At 37.2% G+C, this 27,969-nt stretch overlaps 1 protein-coding gene and 1 long non-coding RNA gene across 3 annotated transcripts in view; one reads left to right on the forward strand and one right to left on the reverse strand.

The window, feature by feature from the left end:
* RBMS1 (RNA binding motif single stranded interacting protein 1) overlaps window positions 1-27,969 on the reverse strand; it is a 345,593-nt gene that overhangs the window by 161,193 nt on the left and 156,431 nt on the right. The gene's annotated exons all lie outside the window — the stretch shown is intronic.
* The window catches only part of LOC149917236 (uncharacterized), a 64,465-nt gene that overhangs the window by 12,312 nt on the left and 24,184 nt on the right, over window positions 1-27,969 (forward strand). The window contains exon 2 of the long non-coding RNA XR_016468013.1: window positions 17,446-17,524. This is a non-coding gene — a long non-coding RNA (uncharacterized LOC149917236). The remainder of the gene's footprint in view (window positions 1-17,445; window positions 17,525-27,969) is intronic.

Raw genomic sequence — 27,969 nt, forward strand, 5'->3', positions numbered from 1 at the left:
AATGTAGGAGCCCTTGCCAACTTATAAAGACAAATAAACTTTCAAAAGTAGAACATACCTTCTCTGGCATGTCATAAGAATTTATTTTTCCTAATTGCCTTCTCCGTATTGGCTCATTTCTCTTGTCTTGTAGACAGTCTGCTAATAAAGGTTTACTATGCAACCACAGTTGACGCATTAAAAACGAGTAATTTCACTAGCTAAAATAAACAGGTACATAACAGAAAACCACAGCTTTTATTTCTTACCAGAATTGAAGGTTTTCTAAGATAAAGAAGTCATTCAGCTAAAACAATATGTAGTATTTCAGAAGCGTTATGGCAATCTTTTTGCTATAGACTGCTTTCAACACCAGGGAGCTGTGCAGCTCGGCTGCTCCCATAGCAGCAATGGAGTGTGTTGGACACACTTGTTGTGGGCAGTAGAGTCAGGGTACATATTTGCTGCACATGCCTCACAAGGACATCCACCAAGGTTCAATTCTATGTGCTCCAGGACTGTGCAAGAGAAAGGGCACTCAAAAAATGTATGGATCCTGCTCCTTCCAAAACAGCCTGGGATAAAATAAGTAGTACCAGAAGGAACAGGAATCTGTAGGATTAATGCCAGAAAGCAATACCAGTGTGAAGAAATAGGCCTGGATGGACAAAAAGATGAAGGCTAAGATGAAAAATGTGGTGGGAGCCTGGGAGTCAAACTACAGCATGGTGGGACAAAGAGAGACTGAAATATTGACAGAAATCAAGAACGTGTATATGCTGTTCTGCCTGTTACCTGGTACTGGATGCTCCATGCTGGAGTCCACAAGAACATGAAAGCTAGAAATGTCACAATTCCTCAGTTATCAACACCACCAGAAAATGGGCCTGAATGGCCAACCCACTCTGTCATTGTCCTGCTGCCTCCCCCTGCTAGTGGCTGCTTTGGCTGATGGGACTGAGCAGCATATTGCAAAGTCCAATTTCAGAACGACCCATGCGCCCCAGAAATAACAGTATGCATCAAGTAGCATGGAAGTTATTAAAAATCTTATGTGTGCTGCCTGCAGATAGTTTGTTCATGATTCACAATTGCTCATGTTGAATGAGTCATCCCAAGGCAGATAATCAGCAATCTTCCAACTATTTTCCCTTCCTACCACTGAGAACTTTGTAGGTTTGAATTAACAAGAAGCCTTAAAAAGTAGCTGGGAAATAGAGGAGACTTCTGTTTTATAAGGATCAGAGTAAGCAGAAATTAATCTTTCTAGGACTAAAGCAGCTCACTGTTGAATGCTTTTCTGTTTTCTATTGAAACTAATGTAGGCCTCCCTTTTCAAAGTGAGGTGCTCAGTTTACAGCAACATCTTTGTACTTCAGCATTCAAGTTGATGCAGGCATGTAGTATACAGCAAGTAGCAATTAGAGTTAAGTGAAAAAAGAAGAGACCCATATTTGTAACTCATGTTTGAAAACTGATCCAATTAAAGTCTGTTAAATTGACCCATTTTACACTACGCTAACCATGAATAGGGCTCTGGATAGAGTTTTTGGGAGCGTGCCAGAGGAGGGACCATTGAATACGCACTTTTACATAAGAAGTGGCTAATATCCCATAATGGGAATGAAAGATACTGGGACTAGTTTTTCAAGAAAGAGCTTGAAGTCTAGCCCCCGCCTTTCTGTTGGTCAGAGAATACACTCTGTTCCTCTTACACATTCACTGCACAGGGCCAAATCATTTGGGACCTGTGAAAATGTAAGCAAATTTTCAGTTGAGACTATTTTCTATGAACACATTATTCTGGTTGTGCTTCTTTTCTTTTTCTGTCCTTCTTGTTAGGAAGAAAAAAAGAGAATTAGTTATCATAATCGACTGATTCCTATGAAGATACATAAGTATCAACACAATGTTGATCAAGCTCAGTAAGTTCTTTTTTGGGGGGGGTAAAAATAGTAACAAAATCAAAATGAGAATAATTAATTTTTTTTAAATTATCTTCAACATAAGGATATTATGGATAAGTAATGTGCATAGAGGATCAATATTCTGTAAAACTTACCTCAGAATAAAACTGTCATTTAATACAATTCCATTAAAAAACATAAAAATGAGCTTTTTTCCCCCTATATGCAGTCCTGCCTCAATCATTCTTAACTGTTGAAGGAAAAGCAATTAACACAGTAAGAGCAGGCATCTTGTGAGTTCTTTAATTGCACCTGGTACAACAGGTACAGTTCTGTCTCCCAGAGCAGTATGCACCATTTCACTCAGCGAGCCAAATTTATTCTTTGTGACTCATGTATCTTCAGCAGTTATAATGGGAATTCATTTGTTCTGATAGAGTTAGCTGTTTCATAGGAATGCTACATACTTTTATCATTTTAATTAATATTCCAAGACTAGACTCCAACTCTCAGCCCTCAAGCACTTCCCACTTAATTCACCATTTATTGCTTTTACAATATCTCTTTTGACACAATCCTTCATTCATATTAGTGTTTTCAAACATGTTTCATAAATTACCCAATTTCCTATGTAACGATTATTTCTCTTGGTTACACCTTAGAGGAGGTCATACCATATGCATGCATTTTCTCACTTTTTTCTCAACACAGAAGTCTGAGAAATTCTCTCCTTACTGGACAACAATCACCTTTGAGATTTCTTTCTGATGCTGTGTTGGAGTCACACTGCAGCAGCTTAAGGAGGAATAGGATTTTTCTGTTATCACTGCAATGAATCAGGAGTGCTGTAATGTTTGCTTCATGGCAGCAGAGAACTCTTGGTTGGATTATATGAAACTTATGACTGAAGAAAACAAAGCAGAAACAAGACTGAGAACAGCAGAAAGAGATTATTATGTCAGTGACAACATTTTGAATAGTTATTTTCTAATTCCTCTTCTAATTTTTCTAAGTGTACCACCTTGGGACAAAAGAATCAGTTTTCATTTCCAGAGAAGGAATGTGAAGCCCAGAGCTATTGGCATTAGTTTGTTTGAAAAAAAAAAAAAAAAAAGCTTGAATTTATTTATTTATTTATTTATTTTTAAATCCGGGGGGGGGGAGGGGGGGAGGAAGGGGGGGGGAGAGAAAGGAACTGGAAAAAAAATTATATAAGGAAGAAAAAAAAAACACACAGCACCACTGACAAGCAGCCAATTTCCAGGTATAAAAGACCTAGTAAAAGTGCTATAAAAGCAGGTAAGCCTATGCTAATATTTACATGTAAGATTACCATGAGACAAAACAGAAAAACAGTGTCTGAAGACTCAATATCTTAAGGCTCTTGTGTATTACCTCATCACAAGAAGTGAGCCTCCTTCAAGCATTTAGCGGTAGGATAGCACCATTTTTTTTGTCCTGCTCCTCCTCTGCTTTCAAAAGAGGGAATTGTGACAGTTTCCTCTCTTATTCATTTACTTGCCTACAGGTAGAAGTGAGCTTAGAATCTGAGATTAACCATCATCAAAAATTCTCCACATGAACCGAGAAAAGCAGTGCGGAGGTACCATGTGAGATTTCCCCTCCTTTTTCAGAGGCACCCTGACACCAAGCCCCAGAAAAATGCAGCAAAAAGAAGAGAAAGCATCAGCTGCCTGAAGCGTTTGCAACCCTTCCTTGACTGCCCACCCTGTATGTCTCAGACTGCAGTCTGGGTGGGCTTCTATCCAGAGCAGCACAGATAGCAAGAAGCTGCAAAGGCTTCTCTATCTACTTACTCTCATTGCATTTAATCCATTAATGTAAATTCTTCCAAAACAATATTTGAATTATGTGCACAAGATATGCACTCATAAATGCCTAGGCTGGCAGATCTTCTCAGCTGCATTTATCAATTCAGTTGCATGTCTGGAAATTGTTTTTGCTTGAAAGCATTTACATGCCTAATCCTTAAACTGTGTGCCTTGCAATGCAGCCATCGAAAATTCCAGCCCCAAATGCTCTTATCAGATACGCCCTCCTGCATACTTTATTCTATCTGCATACCAATTAAATACACACATGGAAAACTGCAGGAGAGCAGCCCACTATGCTTTCCAAAAGCAGAAGACTCTGAGGTAAACATTACTTTTCCACAGTCTCTGACTGTAAAGGCAATCCCCCTCACTGTATTTTTTTTTTTTTTTTTTTTTTTTTTTTTTTTTTTTTTTGATAGCTATTAGGATGGATTCTTGTTACAGCGGCTAATTGGCAGCTGGTTTGGAATGCCTGAATGCCTTGTGATTGGCTGCCATCTAGTTAGTAGACAAATTGATAAAATACACCCATGTGGCAGAGCTGCAGTAACATGAAACTCATTTTTCAGAGATACAGCAGACTCCCACATCCATCTTGCCGCCTTGCAGTTTTTGAAGGAGTAAACAGGACACTGAACAGGAGGGAAATGTGAAGAGTGTCTGGAAAGGCTCTCATTTCAGTCTTTGCATCTCCTAAAGAGGTGAACATAACAGGGGTTGGGAAATGTGTTCTCCTTGGAGTGAATGCTAATTTAAACTTTCACTGTGATCTGATATAGTTTAAAATACAGTAAATCCCTTATTTATGAGCATAAAGGCCATGAAAGGGCTTTAGAATCCAACCCTAGGGGGCTCTTTAAGGGCATGAACCCAGCCATGTTTAACACTTGTGCTTACTCTCAAATGATTGCTTGAAAAGAAAAAAGAAAAATACCTGGTAGGTGCCCACTTTCCTGAGCAGCTGAGAAAGGTTTGTGCATGAAATAAATAAAACAGTTCCATAAGAAAATTCTTTCTGGTACAGCAGCTATTGCACTTTGCTATTTAGTATTCACATTTCTGGAACAGAGCTGTTGCATACATTTTTTATAACATAATCTCTCACATAAATGTAGCTTTTGGAATGCTGACAGGCCAATAAAGAATCCTTGCTGTATCTGGGAAACAAGTAACATTTCTCATCAGGTCTGGTACCAAAAAAATTATCAAACATCTCCTTTGATTTTGCGATTTGCTTTTTCCCAAGGAAGATTATGATGCTGGCAAAGAGACATTATATGAATATAAAATGTATTCTAAAAGCTACAAACAATTAAAAGGCAGCCTATTCTATAAACAAGATTTGAAATATGTTCCATGAATTACAGTTGTGGTAAAAGAATTCTATTAAGCCAATGCAGAGTCAGATAAGGTGCCCTGGAATCAGTAGTTACTGATGAAATCTTGATGAGAAATTGCTCCATTGGCCTATAATTTATTTCTGAAAGTTGTGGTGTTGCTCCTATCAGAACTACAAATGAATCCTTACTGAGACCTCTGTTGCTCCTTGGGATGATGTGAAGACACCAGCATGGGATGTTCCCTGCAGCGTGCCAGCATTCCTCCCCTATTCCTCTGCCCATGGTCAGCACCCAGACTCACCTCAATAACAAACATAGCATTCCCAGGGTTCACAGGCAGAAATACTAGCATCATTTGTCATTGGTTTGGGGTTAAAATAACATCAAATACTGAACGGAAAAAAGACTCACATGTTTAACACTCAATGGGATTTGATTTTATTCTCATTGTTGCAAAGGCCAACATTCCCTCCATCAGAGGCACAAGGAAACCAGGGACTAGAAAAGACTCAAAACATCCCTTCCTGTAGGAAACTCTGCAGGCACTCTAAGGCTCATGGTTCTTGACAAGCTCCAATATTAATCACAGAAGCATTGCACTGAGACTTCTTGAAATTACAAGGTATAGAAATATTACCATAGCTGCTTATTTTCATTAGTACTTTCTTAATGAAAATGAAAGTATTCAAACAGCACACAACCGTGAAGTACATTCAGAGATATTTAACTAGATGCTATCTCATACTTATTTCTAAAAAATATCACTTTTTGAAAAAATAACCTTAATAATATGAACCCAGATGACATGTCACAGGCTGTTGGAGAAGATCACACCTCCCCCCTTTATGGAAGCTGTCTATCTGCTACTATTTGCATCACAAAGTCTCAGCAGAGATAGGAGCTATTAGTTCCTATCATTGATAAGATCTCCTGTCAAATCAATATTCAATCAAATTTAAGACCAGCCTCTTTCTGGCCCCAGTCCCTCCTGAGCAAATTTACCAAACCAGTAATCTATATCTTTCTCAGAGTTCTTTCACCTAATGTTCTAGTTCTCTTGCGAGGTCAAAAATATGTCACTGAGGAGAGCAAAGATCTCCAAGTTTGCTTGGTTGCATGATAACTCTGTCCTGTTCTATAAAACTAAAAACACGCGTACCAGTACAATACAACAACAGGAGCTAATATACATAATGCGATTCAGGAGTTTCATTAGCTGAACTAGCTACCCAAAACACCTTGTGTATGTTACCTACCAGTCATTGGAAATTATCTTTTTATCCAATAGCTATGTGCATAATTTTATGGAAGGAACATAGTATCAAACAATGAACTTTTACACTGAAAAAGACATAGTTGTGGAACATGAAGATTGCCACACCATACACGCTTGGTGGTCCAGTGTTTCAGCCATCTTTTCTTAGATAGTGGTTTGAATTTCATCATCCTGAGGAATGATGAAGAAACCCTGAAATGAATAATTGTGATTTTGACCTGTGAAAGAAATCACAGTACCTCTCTCTTAGTAGAATGGCTTTGTCTAAGAGTCTGGGAGGATATTTAAAAGCTGAGGTTTAAAACATTTCATATATTTGTATAGATGTGGAAGATGAAGAAGAAGAGGAGATTAGGGAAAAAAAAAAAAAAGCCTGATGTTTATAGTGCATGGAGAGAGAGACAACTATGATTCATCTCTACCACTCAGCAACGTGGCAAACAAGAAAATTGATTCTCATTCTGATATAAACTAATTTATCTGCACAACAAAATCTATGATCTGGTACCCATAACTAATACAATTATAAAGAAGGAGAACTGACCAGTGAGCCACAGCACCACCTGTCATCCTGCTTCCCGCATTTGAGATGGCTCAGTTATTTTCAGTTGTGCAAGGAAGATGTATACAGTGAGAGAAGTGTAGAGCGTTCAGTTTACCTCACCTCAGTCACAGAATTTCCATATCAAGATTAAAATTCAAAGCCAAGATGAGCCATAAATCCTGAGGGCACTTGAAACTATTGTGTAAGAAAATGTGAAGAACTAGTTTTGGCATTACAATGACTAATAGTATAAAATAGAGTAACATTAAAGGTTTACAACATATTACTCTCATAATTGCCTGTGCAAACACTTTTTTTTTTTTTTTTTTTTTTGCCTTTTGTTGTAATGCCATCTTTAGAAATCCCTTACAAACCAAAATAAAAGTTATTGTATGAAATTACCATGCATTAAAAGTGTTTATTGCTTCATTAAGAATTACATTTATTTTTACCATGGTAGAGTTTAGTCAAAGACTTAAGTATTCTGCACTTCTTGAGATATCTTTCTCTGTAAGAAGACTGGGAGGAAATAAGCTATTTATGGGAGGGGAGATGAATATGATTGGAGTGAATGGTGTCATAAATAAAATCAGCCTTGACAGGAGAAGAATATCTTCAGCCTTCAGCAGAGTGACATTCTGAAGTAGCATTCCATGAGGAGTTAATGCTTTGCCATTCTGCAGGTAGAAAGAGCTACATTTATGTGTTGTGACTGATGACAATATGAGACTGAGCTCAACAAGCTAGGACAGTATTTTCCATCTCATGTCCATAGAATTTCTCCTGCAGGTTGAAAAGGAACAGTATATATATCTGCTATATCAAATCAAGTGCATTTTGAATCAGTTTGAATAGTCTCCACAGAAAACCCCTTTACAATGAGTGGAAAGATTCTATGACTACCAGTATACTGCATGTTAAGCCGTTGGCATAAAGTAGGAGAAACCCAAGCCGTACTATGCAGATTGTTTCCAGGTGGTCAGTGAATGCAGATACTCACAGTTTAACCTACTTATGACTTCTCAGAAGAGGGGTGGCTTCTTCTAATTTATCACAAGAGAATCCAGATATGAAGACTGGGAAGTCTTATTGGACATGCTTGAGCTTAAGGGAAGATTGCATAGGAGTTATGAGTTCTTCCTAGAAATTTCACCCCACACGACAAAATTTTCCCAAAGAGAGAAGATGACTGAGGCTGATATCCTCATTACTAACTGTGTACCAGAGCAAATTTTATTTCTTCCTTGTTTTTTAACAAAGACTCTTTGGGACTCAACACAGGACAGGGCTGTTGCTGCAGCAAACATAGCAGAGGCAGAAAAGAGCAGTAGGAATTTCAGACCTGCAGTTAAATTAAGTTTTTTGACAAAATGAATGGTGTCAAAACAGCAAAGATTTTCTGGAAATACACAAATATTACAGCTCCTCATAGCTGACTAAAAAAAATATCATGCTATGTGATATTTTCTCATATGGAGTGATAAATGAAGCATTATTATCGTTAAATTACATTTCCAAAATGGGAAAAAATCATAGAATCACAGAATACCTTAGATTGGAAGGAATGTTAAAGATCACTCTGATCCAAGCCCATGCTATGGGCTGGTTGACACCCACCAGTTCAAACTGCCCAGGGCCCCATCCAGACTGGCCTTGAGCAGCTCGGCCACGGCTTTTGTGGGCAGACTGTGCCAGTGTCTCACCATTCTCTGAGTAAAAAATTTCCTCCTAACATTTAACCTAAATCTCCTCTCTTTTAGTTTAAAGCCATTCCTCCTTGTCCTATCACTATCATAGGTGTCTTGCAGTGGGATTGAATCAGGGCACTGTCACACAGATGCAGGCATTTAAAACTACTTGATACTCAGAAAGATTTTCTCAATTCTTTCACCGCTGAAAATATTTTAAACTGTGTTGATCAAAGTTCTGAGACTCCATCACTTATATCTCTGTATGTGATTTGCTTATTACTTTTGAATGAGAATTTTTCTTTTCTCTTTAAGTGTGGTAATAGCTATTTAATTTTGTTGTATAATTTATTGGAAACAAAACTTACTGTGTATAAATGAGGAATTGTATTGTGCTGACATGAGAGATTCTTTTAAAAATATTCAACAAAATGTTACTTCACTGAGTGCAGCACCTGAATTTATAGCTTAGAAAACTCATCACAACACTTCTGTCTTAGGCACTGCATGAAAGACTGACTGATAATTATGTGCAAGTCATTATACATACAATCATAGCACAATCCTTGCTGCTATATGACTATAACAAGATTTAGCAGAGAAAACATAGTGCTTTTTGGTTCCATAAGTATGTAGCAGGCTTTGCTCAGCGTTGTCCATGTTTATACCATACCTGTTCTCATGTGCTGAAAAGAAAACATTCTAACTTGTATTTTATTGAAAAAATTTCCAATAATTTCACTTCCTCCCTCCTTTTCAAAAACACCAGATTTTAGCAGAACAATCTATGACACTGTGAAAAGGATAAATGAATGTTCTGATCTGATTTTCACTGAAACTCTTTAACACTGCTGTAGACAAACAGGCTGAGTGCAAGCTGGGCTTACAGACTGATGCTATCCATCCATTGGCTTTTTCTGAGTGGATATTAAAACTGCATACTTTATACTAGCTTCATATTCAAGAGTCAGTTGATGGGTGGTCTTACATTGCATTCCACACTACAAGGACAGAAATTTCACTCTCACTGAAACAAAAAAGAACCTGCAGATTGCTCACAGGCATTGCCATTTCACCAGCAAATTGCAGATTTTCTCAGAAAACAGAAGATCTGTAAATATACACCGCACATTTGTAGATACTGAGATAAGTTCTTATGGCTTCAGCACAGGAAGGAGTTCCTTGTTAATTTAACACATCCTTGATTTCTTCCAACTTATTATTCATTCTCATAAACGAAGAATTAACATAAAAAATGTGTTCTGCAGGCACATACTAGCCTGCTTGTGATTTAGAGCAATTGCTTAAGTATACGCAAAACTGACATGTCAGTATGCAAGAAGCATGTTTTCTTCATGGGAAACTGATTACATGGAGCAATCTGTGAGTTTTCATATTATTTGACATCACATCATTCCAGTCCCCTTGTGGAAGCTGCATATACCTACTTTTACATCATTCCTATAGAAATATGATTTGGACACTGAAGAACAAATTTATACTGAGAGGAATATTTGAAAAGAATCTTTATGTCTCCACCATCCCCAGAAGGAGTACCTGTTGAAAGACAAAACCTGCACAGACACAGGCAGAAGTTGTTCTACAGATTTTGCTTGTCAGTGTTCATGACTCATCTGTTATGTAATCGTGTAAGTGACACTGGATAGAGTGGGTGGGACAGCTGTGACCTGAGGTAAAAAGCTTCCGTTGGGAATTTTAAAGGTGAGCCTGTAAGATCTCCTTTTTGGGGATGTTTAGTTAGTATTTAACAGTATTTGATCCTATACACAAGCATCAATGATAGTATCTGTTCTACATATTTTTGTTAAATGCTCCAAAAATCTGACAAGCTGTATGGCAAAATACCCCTGCACTGAATCCATTCACCAAATTCAAGATTCTGAGCTCTATCTCCAAACACGGTTGGAGTTGTTAGCTTGAAATGGCCAAAAGAAGTATTCAGGCATTTTATAGGGATGGATTGCATATTCCTGTAGACTTCCACAGAAACAGCATTACTCTGAAACTATAAATAATTCATTACAAATATGAAACTTCTGTGTCTATAAAACAGGAAAAAAAAACCAATATAGGTTATTTATCATTGGTAAAATAACAATTCTCACATGGACAGCATTTGCTGTGCACTTTCCATAACCTTTCCACCTGTTTGAACTGGACAGAATGGACAAAGCAAAGAGTAAAAAGTTATAATAGAAAAAAAAATTATAATAGAGCCATTTCATTTTCAAGGTATTCAAACACTCTACAATCTATGCAGCTGTCAAAACATCCAAGCATATAATCTGCATAGATCAGGTAGGGCAGAGTCATTGAAGGGAAAACATAATTAAATTAATCATCATATGTTTAACAAAGGCTTCATGATAAAGTTGCTTTTAAATTGTCACATTCTTTTACGATAACTCTTTGTTAGAGAAAGCCAATCTCAAGCACTTGTATGCAAAGCACTCCTTCAGTTTATGTCATCGCTTATTTTTATATGCTAAGCTATTTTTGGAGAAGAAAAAAAGAATTAGTCTTTTGTGCATGGGAGACAAGAAGTTTGCTATATTCTAAATGCTTCGAGATGTTTTCTGTATACTTTCTCTCTAACCATCTTTAATCCCTATTTACTCTCTATTTTACACATTTCAAAATAAACAAGTCTTAATGCCGCAGTCATCAATTCATTTCAGTAACATTTGTGCATGTCTCAATATCATCCACTGTGCTTTTTTAGGGGGATTTATAACATTCTGAATGTGCTCAGAAAGTCCTGACTAACAAGCTGTGTCCAAACTGTTCCTGCAAGGTCCTGGTTCAGGCTAGGACTTTTTTCCTTTTAGTTATGGTGGATGACCTTAAACATGTAGTTAGTTTCTCAACTTCTCCTTTGATCCACAATGAAATTATTTAAAAATACCTGACTATGTATTTTTGTCAGATTGTCAAAGGCATGACTCAATATTTAATTGATAAACATAGTTTTTAAGATCTTCAGGTGGGTCTGAAATGCTGTTTATGGAATAGATCTGATTACCATTTCTTCAGTGTTTTCCAGTGTGCTCATATAAGCTCATATAAGCATGAAACATCAGTTTTTGAGCAATCTTTACCCATGAGAAAAGAAATTTGCTTTGATGGTACTCATGATGCAATAAATGCATGATTATCTGCTACACCTATACACGTATACAAACATGAAATTAAAAACTACTTAGATGTCTAAGCTGTTACAAACATATGCGCAGGTGTGCAGTGTTTATGCATATAGATGTGTGCCACCAGAAAAGGTCGTAATAATATATACTTTAATATTCAGCTGGATATATTTGGCCCTTTTTCTTTGCTACTTCCATTTAAGGCTGTAGAAGTGAAGAGAGATATATGGAGTTTCTGCCCAAATTATATACAGGATAAAGTAGTCTATGTTGTACTAGCCAGCTATGTTCCTTCAGAGACTCCACTGTAGTTGAGAGTTGCTCAAACAGTCTGTGTTACTTATTTTGCTTGGCACAACTTCCATAGATTGGAGCTGTAAGAAGAGAAAATAGAAAGTAATTTAGGAATGAGCTGTGCTGATCTTAAGTCTCGTGAGGACGCCTCACCAAGGAAGGGTGGCACGCTGCAGGATTTCTTGCTGCAGCATAAGCACTGGGCAGATGGACAGGAAACTCAGTGGTTCAGAGATGCTGACCTGAAGAAGCAAAATACTGCGTTACTGTTTGTATGGATCTGGTCTACCATCTTCAGCATTAATATAGTCCATTCATTGATGGCAGCTAGGATGTGTGTCCTTAACTTAACCACGAGTATTGCACTTGCAAGAAGGGAACTCCCAAATTAGTTTCATGAAGAGCACAGATGTATGTGTGCACACAGACATACACATGGGAAATGTGAAGATGAATCTTCTTCTCAGAACTACATAAATGCAGAATTGCACAGCAAAGGTTTCATACTTTCCTTCACGCAACATGTGATAATGTCATATTTACTGTCAGTTTTATTTGATTCTGTATGACTACTATGCTACCCTTCTGCTTTGCTTTAATTAACAAGGTTTCTTAGCTCAAAGACTGCAATCCAAGGGTTCTTTCAAACTATATTAGGCAGCTAAAATATGAAATTAAAAGAAAACAGAGTTCCGGCCAACAGAAACAAGTGACTCATTTCCTTGTGAAAACACACAAGGTTTATGTTACTCTGGCAACGATGTTCACCATTCCAGAATAAAGTCTCTTTGCTCCCTTCAGAGCATTTATGTATTCCTCTTGCAATCTATGTTCCACTGTGACCTAGCATTGAACCAACTTATTCAGTTATTCACAAGAGACTGTAAGTTATGCCTTCATTTAGATAGATTCTGAGTCTGCTCCTTTGACAATGAATTAATACATACATACATTCTTTTTCACAGTGAAGATTTTAGATGGGAAAAGTTGTTTCTGAAGCAGGTTGGTAACGTGTGCCACACCAGAACTGTGTGCTGTCATGATAAAATCAAAATACTGGGACTGCATTCACATAACCCTGCAAACAATAGGTCAGAATTTCAGGGGCTTGTTTTCAAAGGGAAGTTGATTAAATTGTGAAATCAATTGTTTTTCAGAGCACCAATATATTGAGGATACAGAAATGCTACCTTTCAGAAACAATGTCAAGAAAACCCACAAAACGGAAGTTTCCGTAATGCCACAGCTCTCTCAAATCTAAAGACATAAAGTAATCTGGCAGTGTGAAAGAAGTAAAAATTTCTAGTTTCAAGCCAAAACTATAATTTGGAATTTATTACTGATTTCCTTCAAGTTGTGTCCTTAAGAGATGAAGGACAGTCAATTGCTATCAAACAAATAAGACGGATTTTACAGTTACATTTTGAAGCTGTTGCCCATGTACTTCGAGATTTCTCTGGCTCAGAAAAGAATTCAGGGGATTTTGTCTGCTGCAGTTCTTGCTTTTCTTGATAGGGAGGTAAACTTCAGTCTTAAAAGGAGCATTTTCACAGGAGGCTGTGCACATTAGAAGTTCTAAAATACTGCGTAGGAAAACTCCCACAGAACACATGATGAGCAGAAATACACTGCCATACACTTCTGTAGAATAGCTGAATTTGAAAGCCATATGTCAAAAAATTGAATTCTATGGCATTTCATAGGTGTGCAGCTGAACAGTTTCATTTACCTGTCTCTAACATTTTTGTCACTCACATACAGCTCTGTCACATGAATTTATTCTTCATAAACTTCTGTTAAGGTCCCTGAAAACTTTGCCATCATCCTCCAAGCAAACAGGGTTTTGCTTTTGCCTCTGAAAGCAGAACCAAAACAAACACAACAAAAAACCCAGGCGAAATGTTATTTTGCTCAGATAATGGTAAGAACATCTTCACTTGTGTTCAGAGTTTCTCCATTTTGAAAACATCTTATTAATATTAAGCTAGAGTGTCATAAGAAGAAAGCAGAATGTTAAACTGAATTTGGACAAAGATAAATGAAATCTCTGAAAAACTTCTCTTGAAAAACTTGTGCCTCCTAAATAAAAGTTTCCTAAAAACCAGTGACACTTTTAAAGCACTTCCTGGGCTTGGCTGGAATCTCATTAAATTACTGATCTTCATGACAACTCTGACAATGAAGCCTAGGATCAAGCTGTGGAACCCACAGCCGTGACTTACTATCTCAGCCAAAAGCGTAGTAGAATTCAAAACATGATTGCACATTCTGATCCAAGCCCTTGGCTCCAGTGCTTTCTGCTGAACACTGCTGAGACAGCATGAAGAAGATGGAAGGAAGTCTTAAAGGGGCAGCTGTTGATTCCCTAATGCTGAAAAACCCATGACTGAGGCAAGCTGAAGAAGTTTATTCCATGCTGTGCAGCCTTGAATCTTCATTGTAAGAGATGGATCAGGACTGAAAGGTGGCAAGGAAGCTGATGCCATATGATCTCATTTTGCTTTGATGCTATGCATCACATGGCTCACCTTGTAGATATAGTTCTCATAGCATACTGGGGGCATTTTGAGCACTGCTAAAGAAAATGTGGCTTATATGCATGACAAAAATGGGGATTAAATGGGATAAATTAGACAGGTCAATACTGCTTCAAGACATACAAGCATTCATGCTCCAAATCAAAAGCTGTCTTCCAGCTTACTACTGCAGGTAAAGATAAAAATTTCCTTCCTGTGTTTTTTTGCATGGTTCACACAAATATCTGGAAGAAGTCATTAGCAAATGCAGGCAATGTGTTTGGACCCTGGAGAGACTGCAGGTCCCTTTCCACATGGCTGTGCCTCTGCTGCAGCATTTCTGTTTTCACATAGTGACGCAGCATCAACATACAGATAAGACATGCAGGCAGAAATATTTTGCCTCTCTTTTCATCTTTAATAATTGAAACAAACAAGATATATCAAGGTCACCAAGCAAAAAATGCTGTTTTATGTAAGTGACTAAAATGAAGATGGTTCCTTCTCTCTGGAAAACTTCATACCACCATGTATTGCCATAAGCATTCTTGGATATTACAATGTATTGAGCAAGTATTTCATAATCAGCATGTGCTCCAAATGCTTGCTATAAAATATGCATAAGCTGTAATTGCATGTGAAAGCTAAATGTTGATAAGAAGAAATAATAATTGTGGTTTTGGCCTTGATCCTTAAAAGACACATCTCACATTCTAATAAAATACAGTAGCTAATATAGAACTCATTATTAGCTTATGAGAAATGAAATAAATCCACCTCAGACTAAATTGACAATCTGTACCTGTAACATACAAACATATTAAAATTGATAAATTGGCTCCAGATTACATGTGCCTGATGCACAATGTCAATTGCTACAAACTCATGAAACTACAAGAATAAATTTCAACTTAAACTGCCACATGCAAAATATCAGCTCTGTTACCGTGGTGTTCCCAGAACACTTCTCTCGTGAGCAGGAACTACACAGACAGCAAACACCGCTTGACTGCAGTCAGCAGCAACTGACACCAGCAGCAAACTCTCTCACTGACATCTTTGCTTACAGCATGAGGTTCGGTATTACTACCTATACCTTCCTGGTTGTTTTTATTTTGTCATTTCTTTTTTTTTTTTTCCAGAGTGTATGTTGTCAAGGTAGTTTAAAAAATTAAAAAAACAAACAAACAAAAACAAAAAAAAAAAACAAAAAAAAAAAACCGTGCAAAAGCATTTCTGAGGACTCAGAATAATATAGTAAAAAATAAGAAAGACCGTGTTGTACTGCAGCTGTCTTCAACATTCACAAACCTTCCTGTATCACTAGTCTATAATTAAACTATCGCAAGAAATAGAGCTGCTCTGAGAACCAGTGGTTATGGCTGGAGAAGAGATTTCTCAGATGTATCTTTCAGTGTGAGGGCAACACACAACTGGCATTTATGCACAAGAAGCCCGCACAGGCAGAATTGAGAGGACTCCTTCATTCAGATCTGTTTTACAGAGGAAACAAGCTGTTACATTTTTTACTAGCTGAAGGCTTTTTTCCCCAAGCACCTGGCAACATAGTTAGGTAAAATAAATTACAATAATCAGCCCTGGAGGTCACAAATGTATGGATCAGTAATGCATTAGAAGTGGGCCCTGTTGGCTCTCCAACCACTTTTGTTTCGTTCTTTGTTTTTGGTTTTGTTTTTTTGTCGTTGCTGTTGTTGTTTTTGGGGGTTTTTTTGTTTGTTTTTTTTTTTTTTCATTTCATTAAAATACTTCCAAGGACACTTCTCACCTGCAAAAAGAAAAATGGTTCATTCAATAACTGTTTTTGTTGCCTGTACAAAAAACAAGGATTTGGGAAATACGTTTGTTTGGTTTTTGTTTTGTTTTGTTTTGTTTTGTTTTCCTCAGGTTTAAATAACTTGCAAAGATTGGATGTCAAAAGAAAAAAAAAATTAACATGATTTGTGCCCTTCAGTAAACAGCACCTTGAGTGACTGCTTGTATTAGAAGGAATACACACTTGCAGTTTGATTTAGGAGAGCTGTAGGAGTCACTGTTAGGACTTTCTAAGCTCTGAGTGAATTTGCTGTTAAAAGGAACTTACTGCCAAAACAAGTAACAACAACTGAAAATCCCTGGCTTTAGTTATTTAAGAGCATCAAACAACTTGAGGTTTTAAAACAGATGAGGGCTCTCCATGCATTTAAAGGCAAAAAATGCACTTTGCAAATCAGTGTGTGAGTAACAAAAGGAGGCTGTTCACTCTGAGACATAACATTAATACTGTTAATGCTGGAGAACTTGCAGCCACCCCTCTATATTCTCTAGACCATGAGTGTAAAGGCTTGGGCTGCTGTGACCGTATATCCACCCAATGGAAACAAATGCATGCCTGGTTCTTCCCTGGTGGTGAACTCCACATTGTCAAGCAGAAATACTCAAACTGGTATATATATACTTCTAAACTAGCTGGTTGGTAGCTAGCTAGTTAGCTAACTGGAAGCAGAGTTCTGTGCAGGCTTGTTGCCCTTCTGAGAAGCACTATCTTTTGGTCGGCCCTCCTACACAGTCAGAACCCATCTGTGGAGCAACTGTTGAGGGTTATCAAGAGAGCTATGCATACCACACTCTGTGCATGGTAAAATCTCCATAAAACAAACCTCAAGCCAGATCAAGCTGGTATTAAACTGATGGTCACTACTGAAAGTGAAGTTATGTCAGTCAACAACAACCTAGAACTGGAGCCCAAGGACACTGCCCATTACCTTGGGATTTTGGGATGGTCCGTTTGGTTGTGTGTGTGTGGGAGGGGGGGAGTTTCTTTGTTTTGCTTTGTGTTTTGTTGCTTTTATTGGAAATGTGCCTTCATATGGGTTACTCTTAACTGCATGTATATATTCAGCAGGCTGCCAAGAACTGACAACAGCTTTCTGTCTGCGCCCTGCCAGCCATTCCCCACTTTCTTCTCTCCTGTGATTTAATGAGTAAGTACCACCCTCTCACTCTAAATAAAGGGCTAAGTGGGGTAGGATGGGAAGAAAAAGCAGCTCATTGGTTGTACAAATCCCGGTATCCCTTGAATTTCTTCTGAGTTGCAGGAGTTCGTAGCACTGATAGACAGATGGGAAAGGTGAGCAAAAAGACTTTGAAAAAAGGGGAAGATTCAAAAAAATAAGTGGGAGAAGAAAGGATGAAATCCAAGAACCAGGCAAACAGAAAAGGAAATATGTGGTGGGGAAGAGGAAAAGAGATTTGCATGAGTAGCAGATATTTTCTTAGAATGGAGGTAATGGATTGAAAGAACTGAAGGAAAACAAAGATCTGGGAAGAATACATTTAATAGCACATTAGGTAAACAATGCAAGGAAAAAGCACGTAGCTTAATAAAAGCAATACTGAGTATTGCCTGACCCAGTTTGACTTGAATATAAAAATATACTGTTTAATTTATATGAACTGTCTTTTCAGCTAGTAAAGATTCATCCAGGCTAAATTAATATTTTCCTACAATGTAAACAGTATCTGAAAACATTACTGACTTAGTTATATTCCAGTTTGCATTCAGACCACCATGATGATACCAAACCTGTGTTTCATTCATGTTTTTAAAAATACTGACTATAGACAAGCAATTTCATGCATGCTATTTATGATTTTATGCTCTTATAATTCTCTTCCAATCTGTAAGGACCTACAGAGTCTTCTCATAAATCCATTGGAACTTCAATGTCTTCTGCCATGTTAGATACTCTTTGTGTCTCCCCATTGAATTTTTCCCTGCTAAATAACATGATAGAGATTTTAAATAATTTAGATCTTTGAAAAGTCTGAATGGGGAGAAGAGGCAGGTTGGATAAATGAACTTTGCCTGTAGGAAAAATATGCTAGTGATCAGTTTTCTCAGCCTTACGCTGTACTTCTTTGTTACTAGAAGGCTATTTTGGGTAAATTTTCTATTGCACTTGAAAGGGGATCTCTGTACTGTCATAGATGATATTTGGGTCCTTCCTGGGAATGAAAGTAAGGGATATTGGTTTTGGAGTTTATCAGTGATTACTACACAGGTTAGACAGACAGCTGCCTGTCACAAGTCAACATCAATGTGAGGATCCACCCACATAACTAAATATGTATAAAGCTGTTGGTATATGAGTCAGTTTTACTTACCATAGTACTGAACTGAGGAAAACAGGCAGCAAAGCTTTGATGAATGCTCACCTTTGTGTCCTACAGAAATTCTCCTACATAAATATTTCATTTAGTTGAAATAAATAATAAAAAAAACCTTATAATATTTTTTCTACTGTTCTGTTCAAATGGTAAAATACGGACTGCAAATTCACATCTGGCTAAGCTCAACATTTGTCTTTGTGTGCTTCATTTTATTTTTTCTTTAAAGGATTTTTGGTTTGAGGGTAAGAATGATGAAGTGCTGACATTTATAGGAATGTTTCATTATTATCGTTTGTATTTGATAAAAATATATGATTGAACTTTACAAATAAAATCCTCTCTTTCTTGAGCAACTCTGGTTTATAATGGGAAGACTGACATACCATTTTCTGTAGTGTTCTTATTATTTTGAGAAAAAAAAATCAGATAAAACTCTAGCTCAAGATATTTTTCATTTGAGTAACGAGCAGAGAAAAAAGATCAACTACAGGTAAGCTACAATCCTGGTATAAGAATCCAGAAATGAATTCTTTTAAAATACATATTGACACCATGCTAACTGTTGTCAGTGATTGATACATGCCAGTTTTGGCTAAATGAAAGACACCTATGCCTCAACTTTCTCTACTTACAGTAAGTGTCATAAAGGCATTCAGGGTATAGATTGTATGTCTTTGAATCTGGAAATGCCCCTTTTTTTGAGAACAGTGCAAGAAGAGTCATTCCCAGTGTTAAAGTTGTAGAAGCATCTCTGTGAGGACAGAAGAGACAGACAGTGAGCCTTGGTGGCAACATGCAAAATGCATGACTTCAACTCAGCTGTACCAAAAAATCAGGTAAGATAAAATAGGATGTGAAAAAAACTAACAAGAATCCATGAAAATTCCATTAATGTAAATGTCAGTAACAGAATTATATTCTTACAGATATATTTATGTAGATAACACAAAAGATGGATGTGGATACGCAAAAGATGTACTGGAATATCTTCCCAGATGAATGCAGGCAACATGCTGACACAACCTTTTTAGAGTGTTGCCACTCACCCATCACTTGTGTCAGCTCTTCCTTCCAAATTGAGAAGTTTCCATAGCATATCCTGATCTGTAGTGTGGAATGAGCTTATTAGACTGGTGTGGTTGCAACTGGCAAAGAGCAGCCTTCTTCAGTGTTTTAGATATCAAAAGTCATACAAATCTGTTTTCCAGAGGGTGGTATGCAGCAGGGATTGCTCTGTCTGAGCTGCTAAGGTTTTTCATTTGTCCAGAAGAGAGAAAGCAGCCCGAAGGCCTTGTGCCCAACTTACAACTGAGTAACCTATGCTGACATAAATACAATTGCAAATCAGAATTTGGCCTAAAACCTCATAAAATATATGAGCCATGAGACTTCCATTAAAGTGCCTGCTTTAAAGGTTAGGTATTTTGCATGTTAGATTTGAAGGATTGTATTCTGCTATTTACATTTTACAACCGCTCAAGAAATTAAAGAAGCAATAGTCTTAGGTTATTATTCTCTTTGCTGAACTTCAAGTAAATTGGATAGCTTTTTTATACCCCCCAAAATACTATTGCATGTAAATTACATGATGTGTAAATATGAAAGACATTGTGTTAATCAACTTTTTAAGAAAATTATTCTCTGCTGAAAGAGACTGTTCTCCATTGATCTCTTTTATGCTATAAATAGACTTCCATAGATTAATCATTAATTTGAATATTGAATTTGCATTGGTATGGAATTCAGTGTATTTCAAGGCTGATTCAATCACAGAATCCCAATGAAATAAAAATATTATTTAAAAATCTTTTGAAATCAGGAGAAGCCCTTCACCATTTATATCAAATGATGGCAATTGAATGGTTAAATAAAAACAAGAAGATAAAATAAGAAAGAGATGAATAACTCATTTGAACATGTATATCCAGTTGTCATCATTATTATAACTTTTGAACTTTTTGTGTGATTCATTAATATTTAACCAAAGAATGAAAAAAAAAAGAGAGGATGTGTCACTGTACTGTTTACACACAGAATTGAAGTAGTTCCAAAGTAAAAAAAGATTAAATATCAATGAGCCAGCAGTGTGCCCAGATGACCAAGAAGGCCAATGGCATCCTGGCTTGTATCAGGAATGGTATGGTGAGAAGGAATAGGGAAGTAATCCTGCCCCTGTACTCGGCTGTGGAGAGCGTGACTGAGACCTGGCTGGCTGAGAAAGGCCACACAGACAGTATTCGGCTAATGAGACGAGAGTCCTTGAGCAATGTAACAGGATGTGAACAAGGCTAACGAGGAGAGAGTCCTTGAGCAAACTAACAGGGTGTGTAGGAAGGTAGGAGAATGGAGAAATAAGAAAGATGTATGGCATGGTCTAATCACAAAAAGTACAAAGAAGGGCTGGGACAACAAGTAGCTGAAGAGCCTATCAGGAGCTCGGCCTTTGCAATATGTATGAGCTTCATTAGCGCCAACATAAATGCACGCAACCTTCTGATTAAAGTTGAGACTTTCTGATCAATTCTGCGGTCGTGTGTTTGTCTCCCGCCGAGCTCCGACACTCCGCACTGGTGAGGCCTCACCTCTAGTACTGTGTTCACTTTTGGGCACCTCAGTACAGAAAGGACATCAAGGTGCTGCAGCCAGTCCAAAGAAGGCCAACAAGGCTTGTGAAGGTCTTGGAGAATATGCCCTATGAGGAGCAACTACAGGAACTGGGGCCGTTTAGTTTGGTGAAGAGAAGGTTTAGGGGAAACCTTATTGTTCTCTTCAAACAACTGAAAGGTAGCTACGGCAAGAGTAGGGCTTGTCTCTTCTCATTGGTGACAGGTGATAGGACAAAGGGAAATGGCCTCAAGTTGTGTCAAGGGAGGTTTAGGTTGGATATCAGGAAAAACTTCCTTACAGAAAGGGTTGTTAAGCACTGGAATAGGCTCCCCAGGGAGGTTGTCAAGTCGCCATTCCTCAGTGTGTTTAAAATGCATTTGGATGTGATGCTCAGGGACACGATTTAGTGGTCGTTAGAGTTACAGTAGCATGGTTTGATTGCGTTTGGAGTTGATGATCTTGAAGGTCTTTTCCAACCTAAGCAATTCTGTAATTCTATGATTCTATGCTCTGGTCTAAGTTGACTTTTGGATATTCTAGAGTGAGGAGAATAATCACAAAGGGACAGTATGAAGATGTTTGAGAAGACAGCTTCAATATCTGAGTAGCCTATGCTCTTAGGCTCCATAGATCTCCCAAGAAATCTTTTTTTCATGTAATTGACTTTTTGGTCAAAAATTGTGATTTGCACTTACCCAATAAATGTGCATATATATACATATACAAAAATGTATGTGTGAGTAAATTTATGTACATATATTTAAGCATACATGTGCATATAAATATGCTTTTGTCTATTTTTCTTGTGCGTAGATGTAACCATGTAACCATGGTTAAAAGGTAAGATATAAGGAAGGTACAAGGAAGAAGTAATTGCTTTTTTGTTGGCTAAAGTAAAAATTTATTAAACAAATTTTACTGATCTTTGGAATTACTCTTCCTTTGTTGTATGTCATACATTCACAGCACACTCAACTTCTGCAGTAGTCCTACAGGGACAAGTCCTGTATCTTCCTTTAAATTATTAGAGCTTCAAGCACTCGGTAAGTTACAAAAATATGTCTCCAGTTTGTTTTTATAACTTGTTTTATGTGTCATGGAGACCTTATTTCTTTCTTATAGTGGAAGAAATAGCGGAGAAAAAAGAATTACAGTTACAGTCAGATTAATCAAATTACATTATGTAACACTATGTAGGAGTGAAGGTAGGTCAGATTTACTCTGCTTATTTAGCCGGTTTGTTTCATGACTCAGGTCATAGTAAAATGATATCAGAATCTTTACATGGCTACCCATCCACTACCCAGCAGCACGATGGCCGTCTGGTCAGTCTTTCATCAAAACAGACCTACAGCACTTTGTTTACATTACCAACCACAGGGATTGTAACAACAACCTATGACAAAGACAAAGATCTAGCACCATCATATTATGCAGCTTCAATCCATTCATCCATTTCAAGTACCTTTCCTTATCAAAAAGAACTCTTTTTATAGATGCAAGAACTTTATGTGCAGATTTAAAAGATTCTGTGCTGTGGAATGGCTTGGCCCAGGTTTTAACTTTCCTTAAATCTCTTCTAATCTAGTGGGAATTTCCTCTGACTTGTAAATAGCTTTTGAAAATAGTTAGCATTCTTTGGCAAAGATACAAAAACAAAATAGCTTGGGCCAAGCTTTCAAAGCATGTGTACACTTTTGCATGGCCTCACTGAGGACCTCATATACGTGATTCTGACAGCTCATCACAAAGTCATGAAGAGGAATAGATACCTGCTTCACATTGTTAAAGTAAAGAAGGAGGAGAAATACAGATCCTACTACCTTTTTTAAGGACAAAAACAGAAATATGACACAACATCTGAGATTTTTACTTGCTGTTTGCAGGAACATAACAGTGCAGTGCAACGCCTCCACTGACAACTGTCTAAGATATATTATATAAACACATCCAAGACACAAAATTCCCTACTTTCCACTATAATTTTACCTGCTTCATCCCATATACTCAGTACACTGCACACATGATTGTGTAAACTACGGAGACAGCGATGCTGTTAAGTACTTTCAGGACCTTTAGGTCTAATGCATGAGGAACGTTCTTTGTTTCTTATGCTTAATTCAGCAAATAAAGGACTCAGTAATTCATTCAAGACAATAAACATCCAATTTTACTTAATATAAACCACAAATAAAATTTAAGATGGTCTTTCAGATTTAAAAAAATAAGTTTAATGGAGTAAAATGTATATGTTTATGCTAAAAGTCTTGCATAACAGTGGAAAACACTAGAAGTTGCATTATGGACTAGAATGTGTAGGAGACTCCCTTACATCTGAAGAGTTACAGAGCCCTGGGAAAAATAAACATTCAGAGTCCTGCTTTGATGTTAGACTCCTCACTAATCTGGCCGAAATGACAAGAAATTTTTCTACAATTTGTGAATTAATTTCTGCTAATGAGTCTCCCAGGTTTGCATCAAAGATGTAAAGCATAAAATAAATGTGATGTCTTTCCTTTCTCAGTGAATGATATTAACGATTTTTTATTACCTAAGAAGTAAATTTGGTACCTAGATGAAGAGGGGAATACTGTAGGCCAGGCATGGTGCACCTCTATAAAATATAATGTATATAATTCTGTGATTCTGTAAGTAATAATTAGGGATGGGATTGTAACTTTTTATCCAATCACACTGGTATTTTTGTGAATTTCATCAGTAACCAAAGAATGAAGCACTATGAGTCAAATGTCCATCTGCTTACAACAAAATTCCTGAAGGGCACAAAATGCACTTGCAAAATATCTAGACCCTTTTTAGCATTTAAAGGTGACTGGGATTAAGCCAGTGCAGCTCTGCAGGAACCAATGGAGCAGTGCTGATTTATGCTAGTGGAACTTAAGCTCCACTGGAGGCGTTTTGAGCACTGAGAAAATGAATTTTATATTACATAGTCAAATCAGTCTTGCAAATTCTACTGTTTTTATAGTAGTGTTTCCATCACTTCCAATTTCTTTTGAGATGTGTGATTCAACTATGAAAATTAATTTTAGAGTCAATGTTGGCATAAACAGCTGACAAGCCTATTTTAAAAGTTTCATTTGATAAAATGGCTATAGTTGACTTTATATTAAAGGAGAACAGAAAAAGTTGTGGTTCCTTTCCCTGATATGGGATTTAAAAATATAAGAGTTTACAGAGTGCTAATGGAGCTAAGTATATCTGGGAAATAACTGAGCAGTTATTCAAAAGACATTTCATCATTGCGTGCAGTTTCAAAGGTGTATCAGCTGATGCTAAGAACTATGGAGTTCTGTGAACTCTTTATCTACAATATGTGATTTGCTTTGGGCAGTGGCCCACTTGTTTCTGCTACCAGGATGGAAGAAGATTCATGTAAATGCTGTGCATCTTGTTGATTGTCGATTAATTGAATTGGAATAAACTGATACCACAAGCTAGAAGCATATGAGCTGATACACATAATTACCAAAGGGGAAAAAATGGCAGATATCAGTGGAAAAATAACATACAAGAGAAATATGTAAAAGAAATTCATAATCTCTTTGATTTTTGGGTAGAAGTTTGAGTAGGAGACATTTCTGTTCTGATAGAAGGAAACAGTATTTGATAAAATTATAAGAGAGTAAGGAAGAATTTTCCTAATCTCCTACTCAATAAAGGCCCAAATCGACATAAATCCACAATTGGTATCCCAACAGAATATTGCACAAAGGTCTGTATGGTACAAAAAATCCTCCTTCTGGAGGGAGGAAAACACTGTGTACAGCCTTCCTGTAATGTTTGATTAACGTTCTTCACTGGAGGGCTAAAAGGAGCAATTTGATACCCTGAATTTCTGAAAGCATTTTGAAAGATTTCTTTAGAGAGAAATTAGATTTCATTTCTAGCTTAATCTACTCAGGGTTCCATTTTTAAAATCCCTTGGTTATTGCTGAAGAAAATTCAGTTAATAAATAAGAAATGTAGTAAAAATAGCAAAGAATTTAATTTATAAGTTACAAATCATAGTACTTTTGGCTTTAACCAAGAAAACTGATATCAACCACAAGAAGACATTTGCTTAGTTATGGACTCTTCAGTGTTTTCAATTCATAGTTCAAAACTTCTGTAGGTTCTTGGAAAGTTAAACCCAGGAATAAATCACGTTTAAAGGAAAAAAAAAAAAAAAAGGGAGAGGGGACTATGAATCTGACTGAAGTCACATTATTTGCTTTGAGATTGTTATTCTGTGTCTATATTCTGCCTGATAACTGTGGAATGATTGGAGGCTTTGACAAGTTCTTTCTTTACTTTTGCTTTTTGTCTGTTTGTTTCTTTTTCATTCTTGGATAATATATGTTCCAAAATAGTGAGAAATTTCTATCTTAATTTTTATACTAATTTCTACTGAAAAACATTTCACAGAGTCACAGAACTGCAGGGGTTGGATGGGACTCAAGAGACCCTCAGGTCCAAGCCCCTGCTAAGGCATGTACCCTACAATAGGTCACACAGGTGGGTATCTAGACAGGTCTTGAGTATTTGTATGGCTTGTTTCACTTTCCCTAAACCAGTGGGTTTAAACACTAGGCTGTGTTGTTTAATTCCTTTCACCCTCTTCAGACAAAAGGATTTTAGGATTTGATGTAATATTATGCCCCCAGGTTTGTACGGTAAACACTGCACTATGTTGATTCTAGTTTATACACAACAGACTCCAAAATTTATGTCAGCAGAGCAGATGGAGAAGGTTAAAACAACTACATGCTGGTGTTACCACATACCTATGTATTTTTGTTGTTTTCAAAATATATCTGAAGTATTGTTAAATACAGTTGAAGATATATGAAAAATGCATTTAAGTACTTGATTTTATTCAGTTAGTGATTTATTTTGGTAAATAGAGACACTGATGTGCAATGAGTTTTAGATGTGATATTCCTCAATTTCAAACTTCAGGCCCTGAGGCCTTGCTGTTTATCAGTTCACAAGATGAAAGGTCTCATTAATTTACAGAGTCATTGTACTCAGCACATTTATACATCTGTCCTCTTAGATGCTCTTAGGAACTGAGGCATTCCAAATGAAGTACATTATAGTCAGCACTCATTTGTCAAACACAAGCTGTAGCTCTCTGCACATTAAGTTATAAGCAACGTAAGTTATTGTTAACTACATGACCTTCTTGTACCAATAACATTAGTCTCCATCAGTGTCCAGCATTCTCTCCCACTGTCTCTCACATCTGACCCACTCCTTCCCAAATCCTCCTGTTGACCTTCTGTCCCTCCAAATTTTTACATAAGCATGATGTTAAAACTGTGTCCAGCTTACACTAAGATTGTTTTCTCAGCGGTAGTATGAATCCATTCTGCACACAAAAAGATTCTTAACATCCCCTTCCCTTGCAGAAGCATACCTCAGCCTAGGGCTGCCTCTCCTTTCTCAGGCCCATGCCATGCAGCAATCTGCTCTTGCCTCCTTGCCTGCACCAGCTGCTGGCAGCCAGATCAGCTTCTGGGGGCCAGGGGCATCTGAGCACACCAAGCTGCAATCGGATTGACTCTCAGCCAGCTGGGAGAGGGGGAACCACAAATGCTTTAAAGCCTTCACTTCCTCTTCCATTTTGCAGTCCTTTGCCAAGGGCAGCTCATTTAGTCTGGGGAATCTAGCCACAGGAATCTGAATCTATTTAAAGATGAACATTTGTGAAAGGATAGTGATCCTGACTTGATCTTAGCTCAAGCACATTTTTAAGTTTGACTTTACCAGAGTCCAGACCCACAGAGTTTTAGACTCCATAAACAAACCAAAGATTACTACATGCTATGGTAGAGTGAATAAAATACTTTCTTTGAGAGTGTAACTGAACTAATCCTGCAGTTTGGATTCATAAGCAGTTTGCAGTTGTTTGCTGTTACTCTGGAGCTAGAGTAGCTTTAGGTTTGTTTAGAGACCACACCAGGAACTTCAAGAAGAAATCCCCATAGCTATTGCCCTCTACTCCAACCTTGGGAGTATTTCCTTTTCACCTTCTTTGAGGTGGGAAAAGGTCATGGAAGTTAGCTTTTTATTGGTGATACAACTGCACTCATAAGCTTGAGCTTATGAATATAAAATGTTGAACTTGTCCTTACAGTGCTCAAGAGGCCCTCAGATTTAGTTCTACCAGAAGAGTTGTAAAGAATTTTGGGCTCCCTTGATAGCTAACTTTCATGACATAACTATATAAAAGAATGTTTTAAAAACACAAAATGGACTTTTAAAACTTTCCTTCAGTTAAATCGCTAGAATGATAATATAGGCAAAATCTCTTAGTAGAATTAAAGTTGCAGAACTAAAATTGTAAGGAGTCTTCATCTGATTCATCCTCAATAAATTGGTCTGCATTTGATTAGTTAGTTTTCATTATGTTTATTAACACTGTTTTATAATGCCAATTTGACACAGGTAAAAAAAACCTACTGTAGTTCATGTATATTTTCTAAAATTTAAAGGAGTTGTTTGCAGGTTAGTGTTCTGAAATCTTGGTTTTCCTCCAATTGTGTTCATTTTTGTGAAATAAAATATTAAGCCAGGAAATTTACTTAATTTATAAATAAATGTAATTTCAAAACTGTGTCAGAACTGATACCACACTAACTTA

Source organism: Phasianus colchicus, chromosome 7, assembly GCF_987193195.1.
Source record: "Phasianus colchicus chromosome 7, bPhaCol1.hap1.1, whole genome shotgun sequence".
Classification (NCBI taxonomy): Eukaryota; Metazoa; Chordata; class Aves; order Galliformes; family Phasianidae; genus Phasianus; species Phasianus colchicus.